General features: G+C 38.1%; 1 protein-coding gene across 3 annotated transcripts in view; it reads left to right on the top strand.

Moving 5' to 3' along the window:
- The first annotated feature begins 356 nt into the window (after nucleotides 1–356).
- The window catches only part of LOC106093980 (tyrosine-protein kinase Src64B), a 275692-nt gene continuing 262040 nt past the window's right edge, over nucleotides 357–14008 (top strand). For all 3 annotated transcript variants that reach the window (XM_059361063.1, XM_059361062.1, XM_059361061.1), the window contains exon 1: nucleotides 357–691. The gene's annotated coding sequence lies outside the window, so the exon portion shown is untranslated. The remainder of the gene's footprint in view (nucleotides 692–14008) is intronic.

Raw genomic sequence — 14008 nt, 5'->3', positions numbered from 1 at the left:
TCTGATTTTGGTAAATTACAATGATAGTATCCATTTTTATTATTAGAAATATCAAATATTGCGATTATCGATAATTTGCCACCTCTACTTCGAACCGTTCTCTGCTCTACGCTACGTTCTACAGTAATTAACATTGAGCCGCTTAATGCGAAATGACGGCGTTTGGCTCTTTGTTTACTTATTCGCCGAACATGGATGCCTAAAAAGGGATTGTTTTGTCAAAGATATTTAATAACAACTTTATCATTCAGAAAGATGAACGACTAAATGTTAAATTGGATTAAACTCTCTCGGACTGCATATTTGATTTGAAATTAATTTTTTCTAGCTTAATCATACTAAATAATAATATATTAGTATCAGTTGTAATCTATTGTACGCAGCCGAGAGATACGAAAACAGAGATGTTCTCAAAAGTAGTCCTGTAAAATTTTTACAGCAACTTTTTCGTTCAGTCTTGGTTGGTGCGTTCGTCGTGTGTGAAGAATTTCTCTTGTGCTCTCAGTAGTTTTGGACGGCAGTGTTTTTTAGTGTAACTCCCATTTAAAAAGTAAAAATATTAACAAAACATAAAACCATTTTGTGGAGTGTTCGAAAAAGTTGGGTTCAATAAATAAAACACAATTGTGAAGTGTATAAGAACGGCTTTGTTTATGGAATATAAAGAAAACTAATAATTGCAACTCCTAAAGTAAGTTTTTCATATACAAATACCATGAAATCGAAATAAAAAGTGAAGGAAATAAAGTAAAGCGTTAAAGAAAAAACGTAAAAAAATAAAATGCAATGCATAATTAACAACTCCACCAAAAAAGAAGAAAAAAAGCGGCAGCAGCAGACAAGTGAAGTTTTAGAAATGATAAAAGTATGCGAAACCCTAAAGATTGAAAAAATACGAAAAAATGAGATTAAAAAAAGTGAAACCAGAAACCACAAGAAAGAAGCAAACATATAAATATAAACAAATTGAAATTAATTCAATTAATTTAATGTTGGGCTCTGCTGCTGCGCCGCGGCTACTTCATTGTGTGTGGCACTGAAAGAGAGTGTGTACAAAAAAAGGTGGAGGCCGTCGTCAGTGTTGGGTATATGTGTGCGTGTGTGCTTCGTCTTCTTTTTGCTGATGTTGTCTGTTACTCTCGGTGCTGTGGTACTTCTTGTTCTTCAATTAAAGGAATTAAACGATTTTTTTTTGTTGGTATAAAAAAACTAAACACCTCTGTCTGCCATTTCTTTTTCTCTTGTGCTGCATAAATTACATACTTATGGTATGTCATAATGATTTATTTGTTACCATTCTCTTTTATGTTGTTCCTGTTTTTCTCCTTGCCAACAACACGATGTCGCTGTTCCTGCTTCCATCCATTTTTCATTTGTCGTCCTTTTGTTGACTTCTTCATTTTATTCGGTTTAGTTTTTGTGTATAATTCCGTCTGTGGGATTCGTCGGTTTTTGTTTTGTTGCCCAGTTCGTCGAAGTGTCGGTTTTCTGCTCGCTCCGTCACTCCGCCAACTAAGGTGGCAAAATTCGTCTATGCTTTTATGGGCAATGATAGATTTTCTGAATTGTAGCACGACCAACTCAGTCTTTTGGAGCCATTGGAAATGCGTGCAAAAGAAACTAAAAATACCTATGTACATGATAATCTATTTATTGGTTTAGTTTTGGCAATTTCAAATTATTTTGCTATAGGGCCAAATGCCATTTATTTTTAATTGCTGTATAAGGTAAGTAAGGGTGCATTGTAACTGACAGTGTTTAATTTTTTCTTGTATTTTATTTAAATGTTTGCAACTCTAATTTTCTGAGGGTTCAGCACAAAACATTCGACCAATGGGTAGGTGCACCTCGATCCAAGTCTAGTTTTAAGATATTGCCGTTCCCGAACAGCGCCATCTTTTGTTGAAAACTAGCTTTTCGATGCTAAAATACTCACAAATTTCAGCAGCATAAGTGAGAGCATCGCAGTTGCTGCCAATGAGACCAGCTGTTGAGATATATAAAATTTGGTACCATCGCGTCTAGAAATCTAAAGTGAATTCTTATGTTGCAGCATTACTGTTCTTATTATGTTTATCTAACGTTTAAAGCGATCGTCTTCTAGTTTAATTGGGATTGCAAAAGGCTATGCCCTCAAACATTCCATATGCATGCAAATTTGCCTGCATTGGGGAGAAGAGGCGTTGAATGGTGTCTGATTAAAGTTTTAGCTCTATTATAAGGGAACTTAATTTCAACACAACTAAAGGTTTGTCATAACTGAAGACCTCAGAAATGTTTCCTGCTTTAGTAAGTAGACTACCACGCTGAAAATAAATTACGTTTAGCGTCATAGTTGGATGTCAAAGTTCAAGGTGGCTTCTCATGTTTCGACCTACATAGCTCCAATATATACTTATCTCCAAGAATGAAAACGGGAAGGAAATCATTGCTCATGACAACAATTGGAACCCGGCTTGAATGGGAGCCACGTCTAAGATAAAATAACTAAAAATTAGTTCTCCGTAAGTGGGTTAGGTTAAAGAACGCGCGTTTAACAAACTCGACTAGCTGTCTTACATTTGGTCTTCTGTAATGGCCTAGGATGAAAAGAAAAGGAATCACAATAAGCTCAGCTTAAAGCGACAGAGCGCGTCCACAAGTTGCAACTGCAGTCTCCGCAATCTCCGATATCGAGTGGAGAGTCTCAGTGAGAGGTCGGGCGGCACCGGCTTTAGTTAAATACTTAGTGCCTATGATGCTCGATATGACAATGCGAGTTATAGGCGCCTTTTAATAATCAATGGCCATAACGTTATCGCGGCGACCGGAACAAGATTGCTCTCTTATGGAGCTTGACAAGGATCTCTATGCCTAGAGAAAATTCAGGCAGGGAAAGAGGTTTTCAACGATAATACTGTGCCTTCTCCCCGCAATTGCGAAGCAGTGCCATTACTTATTCGATATGGCTAAAAATCTTAGTTCTGTTATGGCTTTCACCCCCATTTTTGCATACTCCCAGCAGCATGAATCTGAAGTCCCTTTATCGGGCAATTGATCGAAATCGGCCATGTAAGGTTTTGAGCTATTATGGTGTCTGCGTGTTGGTGAGTGCTCTGTTGGAGGCAACAAAGAGACTCTCGTTTAAAACCAAGGTCCAAAAAGTAAGATCACGGGTGCTATACCACACATAAGGCTACGATCGAGGACAATTATTGTATCTGTGTTAGCTTGCTATGCAAATACGTAGGGTTGGCGGTTGGCAAATGTAATGCCATACATAGGTTGGAGATTTACAGGATTAGGTCATTTTCACAGGCTCCCACAAAACAAACCACCGTGTGTAACTTTTTTAATTAGTCTTCATGTTCGTGAAGATAAATTTGAATATAAATTAGCCAAGACACAAACCTGTCATTTTAACAGAGCTATGTAGAGTGATTAACAGAGCAATAAAACATAATGGTCCACTGTGCTGGACTGGTCATAGATAGGTGATACAAACTAATACCAGAATTAGCCCCTACCAAGAGCTATTAGAATCAGAAGTCCCCATATTCAAATTGTATTTCAGATCGGAGAAATTTCGCCCAGGGTAAGTGCTCCTAAGTTCGGCATGTACCAGTAGTCGGTATTTTTGTTTTTTAAACTCAACTTACAAAAAAAAGGAAAAATATATATTAAAAAAATGGTCAATAAACGTCAACAATATTCTCGGCTCTCCTTGTAGCCAATGAGACAGACAGAATTTCGGTTGTGAGAGGATGTCCATCAAGAAGTGCGAAAGTGCCTGCTCTTAAGAAAAAACAAGTAAGGACGGGCTAAAGTCAGGCCCGTTGGATATGCAGGCTAAGTCATCGAATTTCAAATTTTACATCGATCAAAATCCGTACATATTGTAGGAGCCATAGAGTAAATCGTTGTGCAAATTTTTAAGAAGATCGATTGATAAATGGGTTATTAAAGGCCTTAAAGGTCAGGAGATACATATATTTGATAACTATATCTAAAACTGAACAAATCTCTTTGAAATTTATCAGTCATCAGAAGAGTTATAATAGAAACGTTCGTGCCAAATTTTGTGAAAATCGGTTAACAAATTACTGAATTATTGAGTATTTTTCAAAATCGAACGAAGATATATGGGAGCTATTTCTAAATCTGAACCGATTTCTTTTAAATTCAATAGCAATACCGGGAGTCAAAAGGGAATCATTTGCGCCAATTCTCGTGCGAACCGGATAAAAATGACCCAATTATTGCAATACTAGTCCAAATCGGACGAGAACCGATTTCTATGAAATTCGTCTATAATGTCGAGACTCCGATATATCCTATTTTCGAATGTAGCCTGCTATGAACAAAATAAGTCTGTACTACGTTGGATGCCTCCTTGAAGAAGAAGTTAATTTGTCCTTCAATGATTACCAACGCCAGGATTCTAATATGTTAAAATTAAGAAATTAAGCATTTTAAAATTAAGAAATTTAGCGGAAACTTAATATAGATTACTTTCCCATCCATAGCCAGATTGAGTTCGATTAAAAAGGTCCATTTTCGAACTACACCTATGTATAACCGATCACTCGATTTAACAGTTTGTTCAAAATTTGCAACAATGTGTTATAATAGATCACCCTTCATTCGAAAATTGTCCAGATCGGATCATGTTGTGTAAGGCTGTCATATACAAGTATCTCCAGATTTAAAGTTTTGAGCTTATAAAGGCTAATGTTTTACCCGATTTCGCTGTAATTTTAATCAATGCGTTGTAGAGAGATACTCTCTACATAAGCATCGAATATGATCCGGGTCGGATCATATGTAGATATACCTTCTATATAGATGGATCTCTCGATTGAAAATTTTAACCTTATAAATGACGTATTTTTCAAAAGATTTCCTTGAAATTGGGAAAATTGAATAGTATTGAAGGAGCAGGAGGATGTATTAAAAAAAGGCAAAATCCTTGAACTGCCGACTACTGGCACACTTACCCTATAGTCACTTTAGTAAATAGAAGTCGATAAGTCGCACCAAGCTGATCAATTTTCTGTGCCTGCAACGATAACAGGTTTATATATCGTGCATGTTAATTGATTTTCGGATAAGATTTCTTGGTGGCCCTAAGGCTGTTTTATTTATTTGATACCCAGATATATACTAAATAAAATTAACCCAAACTATCCAAGCCTAATACTGTTCCATAGGTTTATTACGAGATTTTAACGGAAGCCTACTCAGAATGATCGGAAAAGTTCAGGGCACCATCACTGTAGTAGGCTCTGTGCCCATGATTAGTACCCCGAGAGGCGTTTCTTATGATGGCTTGGATATGATTGGAATAAGTGAACTGCACAGATGGGATGTTTGAAGGCACTGGGGCAGGAGTCTTTATATAGCTTGAGAAATTAGAGTGTTCCACAGGTCCCTTGAGAAGTTTTGCGTCATTTTGGGTACCAGGCCACAGTTACGGACTATCAAGGTCCAGGCACGGCACAACTGTGAGCATCACACAGGCCGGAACATTGAGGTCCGATCTGTGTGGTGTTCACTGCTTTCACGAGAAGCTTAACCGCGGGCTACCGGGCCCGCCCACAGGTTGCGGATAGTGGAATGATCCATATGGAGAAGCTGCAACGGCAGTCGCGGAGAGTCTCAGTGAGAGGTCGGGCGGCACCAGCTCTTGCATAAATACTGAGTGCCTATGATGCTCGATATGACAAGGCGAGTTAATGGCATCTTTAAATAAACAATGGCCACCAGGATACGCGGCGATCCGTCCTTTGGACCGGAACGAGCTTGCTCACCTACAGGAGCTTGACGAGTATCGCCACCTCCACATGAAGATGTGGATACAACAACAACAACAATCAAGCTCCTCAATTGACCCGATGGAGTCTTTAATCGTTAAGGGCTGCCGTCTCAGTGAACAAAACACTGGTACAACAACAACAAGAACTACCAAGGTGCTGCCAATCTCAAGACATCCACATGTTTGTACCAGATTGTACAAGGGCTGCCGCCTCAGTGTGCAACACACAAACCTTCGTTGTTGTTGTTGTGGCAGTGTATTGTACACCGAGTCGGCAGCGCTTGCCGATGAAGAATTCCGTCGGGTCGTACAACCGGCTGCCATGGGATTTACAACTACGAAGGTCCTGTAATTCAGCATTTCGGCGGAACAGAACAGGCATAATCATGTACTTAAAGAATCGTGACCTCAAACTACTGATAGGGGTGCTTTTTGTCTTAACTCTAACATCGCACTGTACACGTAGAGATACGCAGGGGAGTATAAAATATTTCGCGTAGCTTCTGCGCCAAAGACCCTCACTAGGTGACGTATAATCATTTCCCCTGCATAGATTCTCTTCAGTTCCTCAGTCCTTTTGTCAAACTAAACTATTGTAGGTGTGACCTTGATTTACAAGCCGTCTAGAAATGCAAACAATATTCCCACCAAGGAATAATCAATTTAATTCATAAAACCTAAAACCTATCTTCGACTTAGACACTGATCTCTCAATCCCTAAAATATTTTATTATCACATAGAAAATATTTTCTACAAGCAGGAAGATACTGCTAATTAATGTAATCAAGTTTTTCATGGTTTCTTTTCTTTCCTATATTTACTTAGGATTTTAAAACAAATAAATAAATATCCAGGGCACATACACTTTATGTACCCTCATGTTTGTCCATACAATAAGGCACAAATATTTGTTTGTTACCCATTGATTTTACTTTACTATATCTTATTTCTGTCCACTATTTTCTCTATTATATTCTTTTTTAGTTAGGGAAGTCATCCATCCATATGGGGATGAAGAGAAACCATATGGCGCCGACGACACCATTACTTGGTAAAATTGCGACAGAAGTTCTAATGGCGTATACACTTGACCTTGATGTTATTAATTCGTATTTGTAAAATTTCATGTTGCACATTTTACATACCCACATATATTCTAAGTGGACGAGTGATTTGTAATGTATATGTGCACTTTAAGCTTACTAAATTTAACACAAAATACCCCTGATAAGGACGATTAAATTGAATACACATAAATTTTGATTAAATTTCAATTAATAAAAATCTGCGAAATTTGAATTCCTTAAAAATTGTCGCATATTTTTTTTCAATACAAATTTTTAATAATTTTGATTTTCGTACAAGACAAGGTCAAAGAGGTGGTCTTTAAACTGATTCACTTAACAAATCTAGTCCATTGTGATAACACAGGAGCGTCGGTCCAAAGCACTATAGAACCATAGTGAGCCCTTTTTTGTGGCCAAAAGTAAAAATTGAATTTTTATACTTTTGGTTTTTTCCAATAGAAAACACTTCAAAATGGAGAGAAACTAGAGTTTTTATTAAAAATGAGAACTAATTAGGGGCAGATAGGTGTAGGTCGAATTTGAATGGTTTTTGCCTTTTTCATGCCGAAATATATGTTCTAATTTGTTTTGATAAATTGCTCACTTTAAAACTAGTTATATAACGAAGTGATACCCCGAATTGAAGTTATTACAAGAGCTTCCAGAATCATGTACATAAAGTTGCCACCTTGACGCCGATTGAGAGATTGTCGAAATAAATATTTAAATTATTAAACCCACCATCATAGGATGGGGGTATACTAATCTAGTCATTCCGTTTATAACACCTCGAAATATTCGTCTAAGACCCCATAAAGTCTAAATATTCTTGATCGTCTCAATGCTCTGAGTCGATCTAGCCATGCCCGTCCGTCCGTCTGTCGAAATCGCAATAGCGGTCGAACGCGTAACGCTAGCCGCTTAAAATTTTGTACAGGTACTTATTATTGATGTAGGTCGTTGGGGATTGCAAATAGGCCAAATCGGTTCACATTTAGATATAGCTCCCATATAAACCGATATCCCGATTTGACTTCTTGTGCTGCTGGAAGCCGCAATTTTTGTTTGATTTGGCTGAAATAGCTCCCATATCAAATCGGGATTTCGGTTCATATGGGAGCTATACCTAATCTGAACCGATATGGCCCATTTGCATTCCCCAATGACTTACAAGAATAATAAGTATGTGTGCAAAATATCAAGCGGCTAGCTTTACGCGTTCGACCGTAATCGTGATTTCGACAGACGGACGGTCGGATGGACATGGCTAGATCGACTCAGGATGTCGAGACGACCAGGAATATATATACTTTATGGGGTCCTAAATCAATATTTCGAGGAACGGTGACGGATATAAAAAGAACAAAGAGGGGTTTTTATTGGACTTTTGGTTCAGGATCAGTGTTGCCACTCAAGAAAATTATTTTCTACCGAAATTAAAGAAAAATCCTACCAAACGCGACCAAAACCTACCAATTGTTATACAAGCCAAAAGTGCAACCTAGACCAGATCGTCTTAAGATCGTCTGTCTGTTGAAATCACTCTATAGCCTATAAAAATAAAGGCCACCGTAGCGCAGAGGTTAGCATGTCCGCCTATGACGCTGAACGCCCGGATTCGAATCCTGACGAGAGCATTGGACATTTTTTCAGCAGCGGTTATACCCTCCTAATGCTGGTGATATATGTGAGGTTCTGTACCATTTGGTATGGCATCCACGAAAAAACTTTTCCGCAAAGAGGTGTCGCACTGCGGCACGCCGTTCGAACTCGGCTGTAAAGAGGAGGTCCCTTATCATTGAGCATAAACTCTACTATAAGACATTTGCCCCTGCTTCTTAATGGAATGTTTATGGGCAAATTTGTATAGTTAAAGATGACCTATATATGGATATAGCACCTATTATACCGATTTCCCGAAAGGAATTCTTGAATTCATATAAATTCTATTTTGCCCCGATTTCGATGAACAACAATGTCGGATAAAGCTGTCTCCAGATTTACTACCCGTTTCCGCCGTTATAGTTACTTGCATTGTACCCCTCAGCACCCGAGAATGGTCTAGATTTGTCCATAATTGCATGTAGCTTCTATATAGCCTGATCTTCCGATTGCAGGCAATCGGACAAAAGCCGAATTTTTACCTTGCATTTGCAAATTTGGTGCAGATCCCTTGACTCTTGTACCAGTTGTAGTCATTGGCAGAACATATTTTTTCTCCGAAATGTGAAACTGTGAGGCACCTTTAACAGTATTAGGCTCCCGACGTCGAAGCAGAGTACGTGAGAAATGTAGTCAAGATCGGGTCATTAAAGGCTTTTGATAATTATATCACATAATTTTGTTTGAAATTTTAAGCTCGAGGTTAAAGTGGTACTGATTTTAAAAACTTGTTTCATTCGGCATACACTGAAAAATTCACTAAAACGAAAGTAAGTGAAACTATTTTGAGTTATCCCCGGGGATTTTTTCAATAATTTGCTTAATATTGATAAGTGGGAAAAACCTACCAAAGTTTGAGGTCAGCCTACCAACCTACCAAAAAAAAAAAACAGACTAATTATGGTAGGAACCTACCAAAATCGGCAACACTGTTCAGGATGTGTCCTTTCACATTTTTATAGAATAGCTGCCAACATCTGACAAAACAAAAATTTACGAAACATTTTTAATGCATTAAAAATGGCTTAATTTAAGTTTTTGTTCCATAAATTGTTTATTTTAGGCCGATTTTGATGAAATCCTAAATTTTCCATTTTAATTTTTTGTATACCCCCCTCCATGGTTTAGTGTTTCTTATTATTTAGTCATTCCGTTTGCAATATAACCAAATATTCATTTCATTTCAAGTCTAAATATTTCTGATTGTCGTAAAATTCTAAGACGATATAACGATGTCCATGTCCGTCTTTGAGTCCGTTTGTCTATCAGTTATAATCACGCTAGAGTCTTTAAAATTTAGGTCTTGATTTGAAATTTTAAGCAATTTTCGTATTTCTTCTATACGCAGGTAAAGTTCTTGAATGGACAAAATCGGACTATATTTGGATATAGCTGTCATATAAACCAAACTGGGGATTTAGGTTTTAAGCACGTAAAAGCCGCAATTTTTATCCGATTAAGCTGAAATTTCAAACAGGAACTTGTACTAGGGACCCCGATACTCAAAGCGTGTATGAACCATATCAGAGCATATTAACATACAGCTGCCATATAGACCGATCAGCTGATTTAGGATCTTTAGCTCATAAAAGCCGCAATGATTATCCGCTTTTGCTGAAATTTGAAATAATGATAATAATAGTAATGATGAAGCCCTCCCTCAAATCGGTCTATATTCAGATATAACTGTCATATAGAGCAATCTGCCGATTAAGGGTCTTGAACCCATAAAAACTGCATTTATAACCCGATTTCACGGAAACTTCAAACAGCGATGTGTTTTAAGCCTTCCATTGTCTCATGTAATATGGTCCAGATCGGACAATATTTAGATATAGCCATATAGACCTTTCTGCCTATTTAGGGTCGCAAATATGGTTCGGATCGGACAATATTTAGAGGCGGCAGCCCTTGCCGATGAAGGAATTCATCGGGTCAATCCGATACATACAACCGGCTGCCATGGGATTTAAGCGAATTTGTTGCCCGACTTCGCTGAAACTATGACTTGGATGAGAGTACTCGGGACCTTAATCAAATATGATCCATACCAGCCCCATTTGCATATTACTATGGATATTGCTATGGTGTTGGGTATCCAAAGTTCGGTCCGGCCGAATTTAACGCCTTTTTCCTTTTTTATTCACAGCTTCAAATAAATTGGATCACAACTTAACAAATTTTTGGTACAAAACCAATGTTTTGCCCTAATTTTGTCTGAATTTAGCCAGATGTCTGCTTTTTAAATTGATTAAATGTGCTCCAAAAATTAGACATGGCAGATCCAGACTTGTAATTAGTTGCAATTGTGATGTGAATCGTATGTATTAAATCAAATTTTTAAGGATTACCAATATGGTTGTTGTTGTAGTAGCAGTGTGTGGTTCACCGAGGCGGCAGCCCTTGCCGATGACGGAAATCATCGGGTCAATCCGGTACATACAACCGGCTGCCATGGGATTGTTACCAATATTGTAGTTTGCATATACGAATTTCAATGTGAACTCCTTTTATTTTTTGTGTCACTACTAAATATCACCCCATTTAAGGTAAATAAAAGGACTAAATCTTTTCTACATCACAATATACATAAACAAAAAAATAAATCCAAATTTTGTTATTGTTGAAAAAAAATTCTTCTACTTTTCGCCTTTATGGTTGAGCGAAGCGTTGAAAATTTAGCACTGAAATAAATAAAAAGTATATCTTTTTAACTATTTATAGTCGTTAATTTACTATAGCGATTGAAAAGCGAAGAGCCTTTCGCTTTAAAAAAATGTCAGTCAAATCGATGCGGTAGTTTAAGAATTGAAGAAATCACTAGAGATCAACAGTGAGCCAGAATAGTACACCCTGTGTTATAAACAGGGTGCTCATTCAAGCATTTTCTAAAGCTTATATCTTCTTCTACAAACTGTTAAAAGATTGTAAAAGATCAGTTTTCTAGTTTCGAAGTGAAATAATGACGACCTCCTCTTTGACTCTTTTTTGTACAAAGTTTTGACAAATTTTGTTTTTTTCTACGTTATTATATTTTCCCAAAGGGGAAAAGAGTCGAGCTAGGGAAAAAATAACGTATTGGGTTGCCCAAAAAGTAATTGCGGATTTTTTAAAAGAAAGTAAATGCATTTTTAAATCTTTGAATGAACTTTAATCAAATATACTTTTTTTACACTTTTTTAAAGCAAGCTAAAAGTAACAGCTGATAACTGACAGAAGAAAGAATGCAATTACAGAGTCACAAGCTGTGAAAAAATTTGTCAACGCCGACTATATGAAAAATCCGCAATTTCTTTTTGGGCAACCCAATAAAATAATAAATTCATTGACCAGCCATTCCAGGCACACAAAACAAAAATTTGTGTTTTTTTCGTTTTATTCAGATTATTTATCTTGAAGCTACGCTATGGCCGATTAAAACAGTTTAAACTTTTATTTTATTTTATTTACTATCATCGTACAGTGTTTAAAATAGCTTTAGTTTTTATACCCTACACCACCACAGTGGTACAGGGTATTATAAGTTTGTGTATTTGTTTGCAACGCTAAAAAGGCGAAAAGCTAGACCGACTCAGAATCACTTTCTAATTCGATTTAGCCATGTCCGTCTGTCCGTTTGTGAGTCCATGTATTCTTGTAATTAAAGTGCAGGTCGTATTTGTTGTCCAATCATCGCGAAATTTTGCACATGTCACTTTTGGTCCAAGGACGAACGCTATTGATTTTGGTAAAAATCGTTTCAGATTTAGATATGAAAATTGCAAATTTTGTCCATGAACATTCTACTAAGGAACAGAGACAAGCTTCACACATATCAATGAGTGCAGTTCGATTCAAGTTTAAGCTCAGTGATAAGTGACCTCCTTATTATAGCCGTGTCCGAACGGCGTGCCGTAATGCGACACCTCTTTGGAGAGAAGTTTTACATGGCATAGTACCTCACAAACGTTGCCAGCATTGGGAGGGGAAAACCACCGCTGAAAATTTTTCGCATGGTCTCGACAGGATTCGAACCTAGGCGTTCAGCGTCATAGGCGGACAAGCTTACCTCTGCGCTACGGTGTATCGGTGTATCGCCCGATTTGCACTAAAATGGCCGCAGTAAATACAATTTTCAACGAACTTGCACAAAATTTGGCACGGGTTGTTTTGTTACTGATTTTAACATATCTGCTTAATTTCATCAAAATCGGTTCGGATTTAGATATAGCTCCCATATTTAAGTATAGCCCGATTTACGCTTAATGACCGTAGCAGCTACAATTTTCAACCGATATGCACAAAGTTTGGCACGGATTGTTTTGATACTGATCTTAACGTATCTGCAAGGCCCGAAAGGATTCGGGCTAACCAAGTTTATTTACGGCAGTCCTCTGGCCTTCACCGCCAAATCGTTTGCCCTTTAATTTCTCCTTATTCCGTTATGGCCCGGCACCCAAACGATGCGGATTGTGCCATCCTCAGAGAGGGCGTTAATCTCCTTCTTACACTGCAAGACTGTTCGTTACCTTACCGTCCTGGTTGTTACTGCCCTTATGGCAATTTTACTGTCGGTAAAGTTGTTCACAATCGACGTCCTCACGTTAGCACTACACCACTTCACGCATTCCGTGATCGCCCGGATCTTCGCCTGCAGGACCGTATTATGGTCAGGCAGTCTAAAACAGATCTCAGTCCCTGGGTTCTCAATGTAAACCCCCAGGCCCACTCTGTCCTCTAGCTTTGATCCATCCGTGTAACAATACTAGGGTTCCGTCAATCCGATGGCAGCAGTGCCTCGCACTTGACTTTAAGGTTCATCTCAGGTATCCGATCGGAAACGTCTTCCCTTCCTTCCAGGTTTCCTGTCGTCGCCTCGATTATATCGCGATGGTATGAGCTGCTCCCATCCTCAATCCATTCTCCCATCGCTTTAAGTCTCATAGCCGCAGTGACTGCCTCACACTTAAATTGTATGCCAATGGGTCGGATATATATCCGCCTATGCCAAGACAACATGTTCTCTGAACCTGTTGTATGGCCCTTATGTTGCACTTTTTCTCCATAGCAGTTCACCAAACTACTAAGGCGTAAGTAAGTATAAGTCTAATCACGCTCCTGTAGAGCCAGTGGACTATCCTAGAATTCAGGCCCCATTTCAAGCCTACGGCCCGTCTGCATAGTGCCCAACATCTGTGAGCCTTCTCAGTACGCTCCTGAATGTGACACTTCCAATTCAGTTTCCTGTCCCAGATCACACCTAAGTATTTAACCTTGCCAGATATCGAAATCGTCTTATTGAGTTAACGTGGTGCGTTATATATACAATATATATTTCGCCCTTTATACAAATTTGCCCTTTATATATATTTCGCCCTTTATATATATTTCGCCCGATTTACACTTAAAAGGCCGCAATAAATACAATTTTCAACCGATCTGCACAAAATTTGGCACCGATTGTTTTGTTACTGATCTTAACCTATCTGAAAGATTTCATCAATA

This window comes from Stomoxys calcitrans, chromosome 1, assembly GCF_963082655.1.
Source record: "Stomoxys calcitrans chromosome 1, idStoCalc2.1, whole genome shotgun sequence".
NCBI classification, from domain to species: Eukaryota; Metazoa; Arthropoda; class Insecta; order Diptera; family Muscidae; genus Stomoxys; species Stomoxys calcitrans.
The sequence above is the reverse complement of the archived record's forward strand: the minus strand, read 5'-3'. Positions and strand labels throughout refer to the sequence as shown.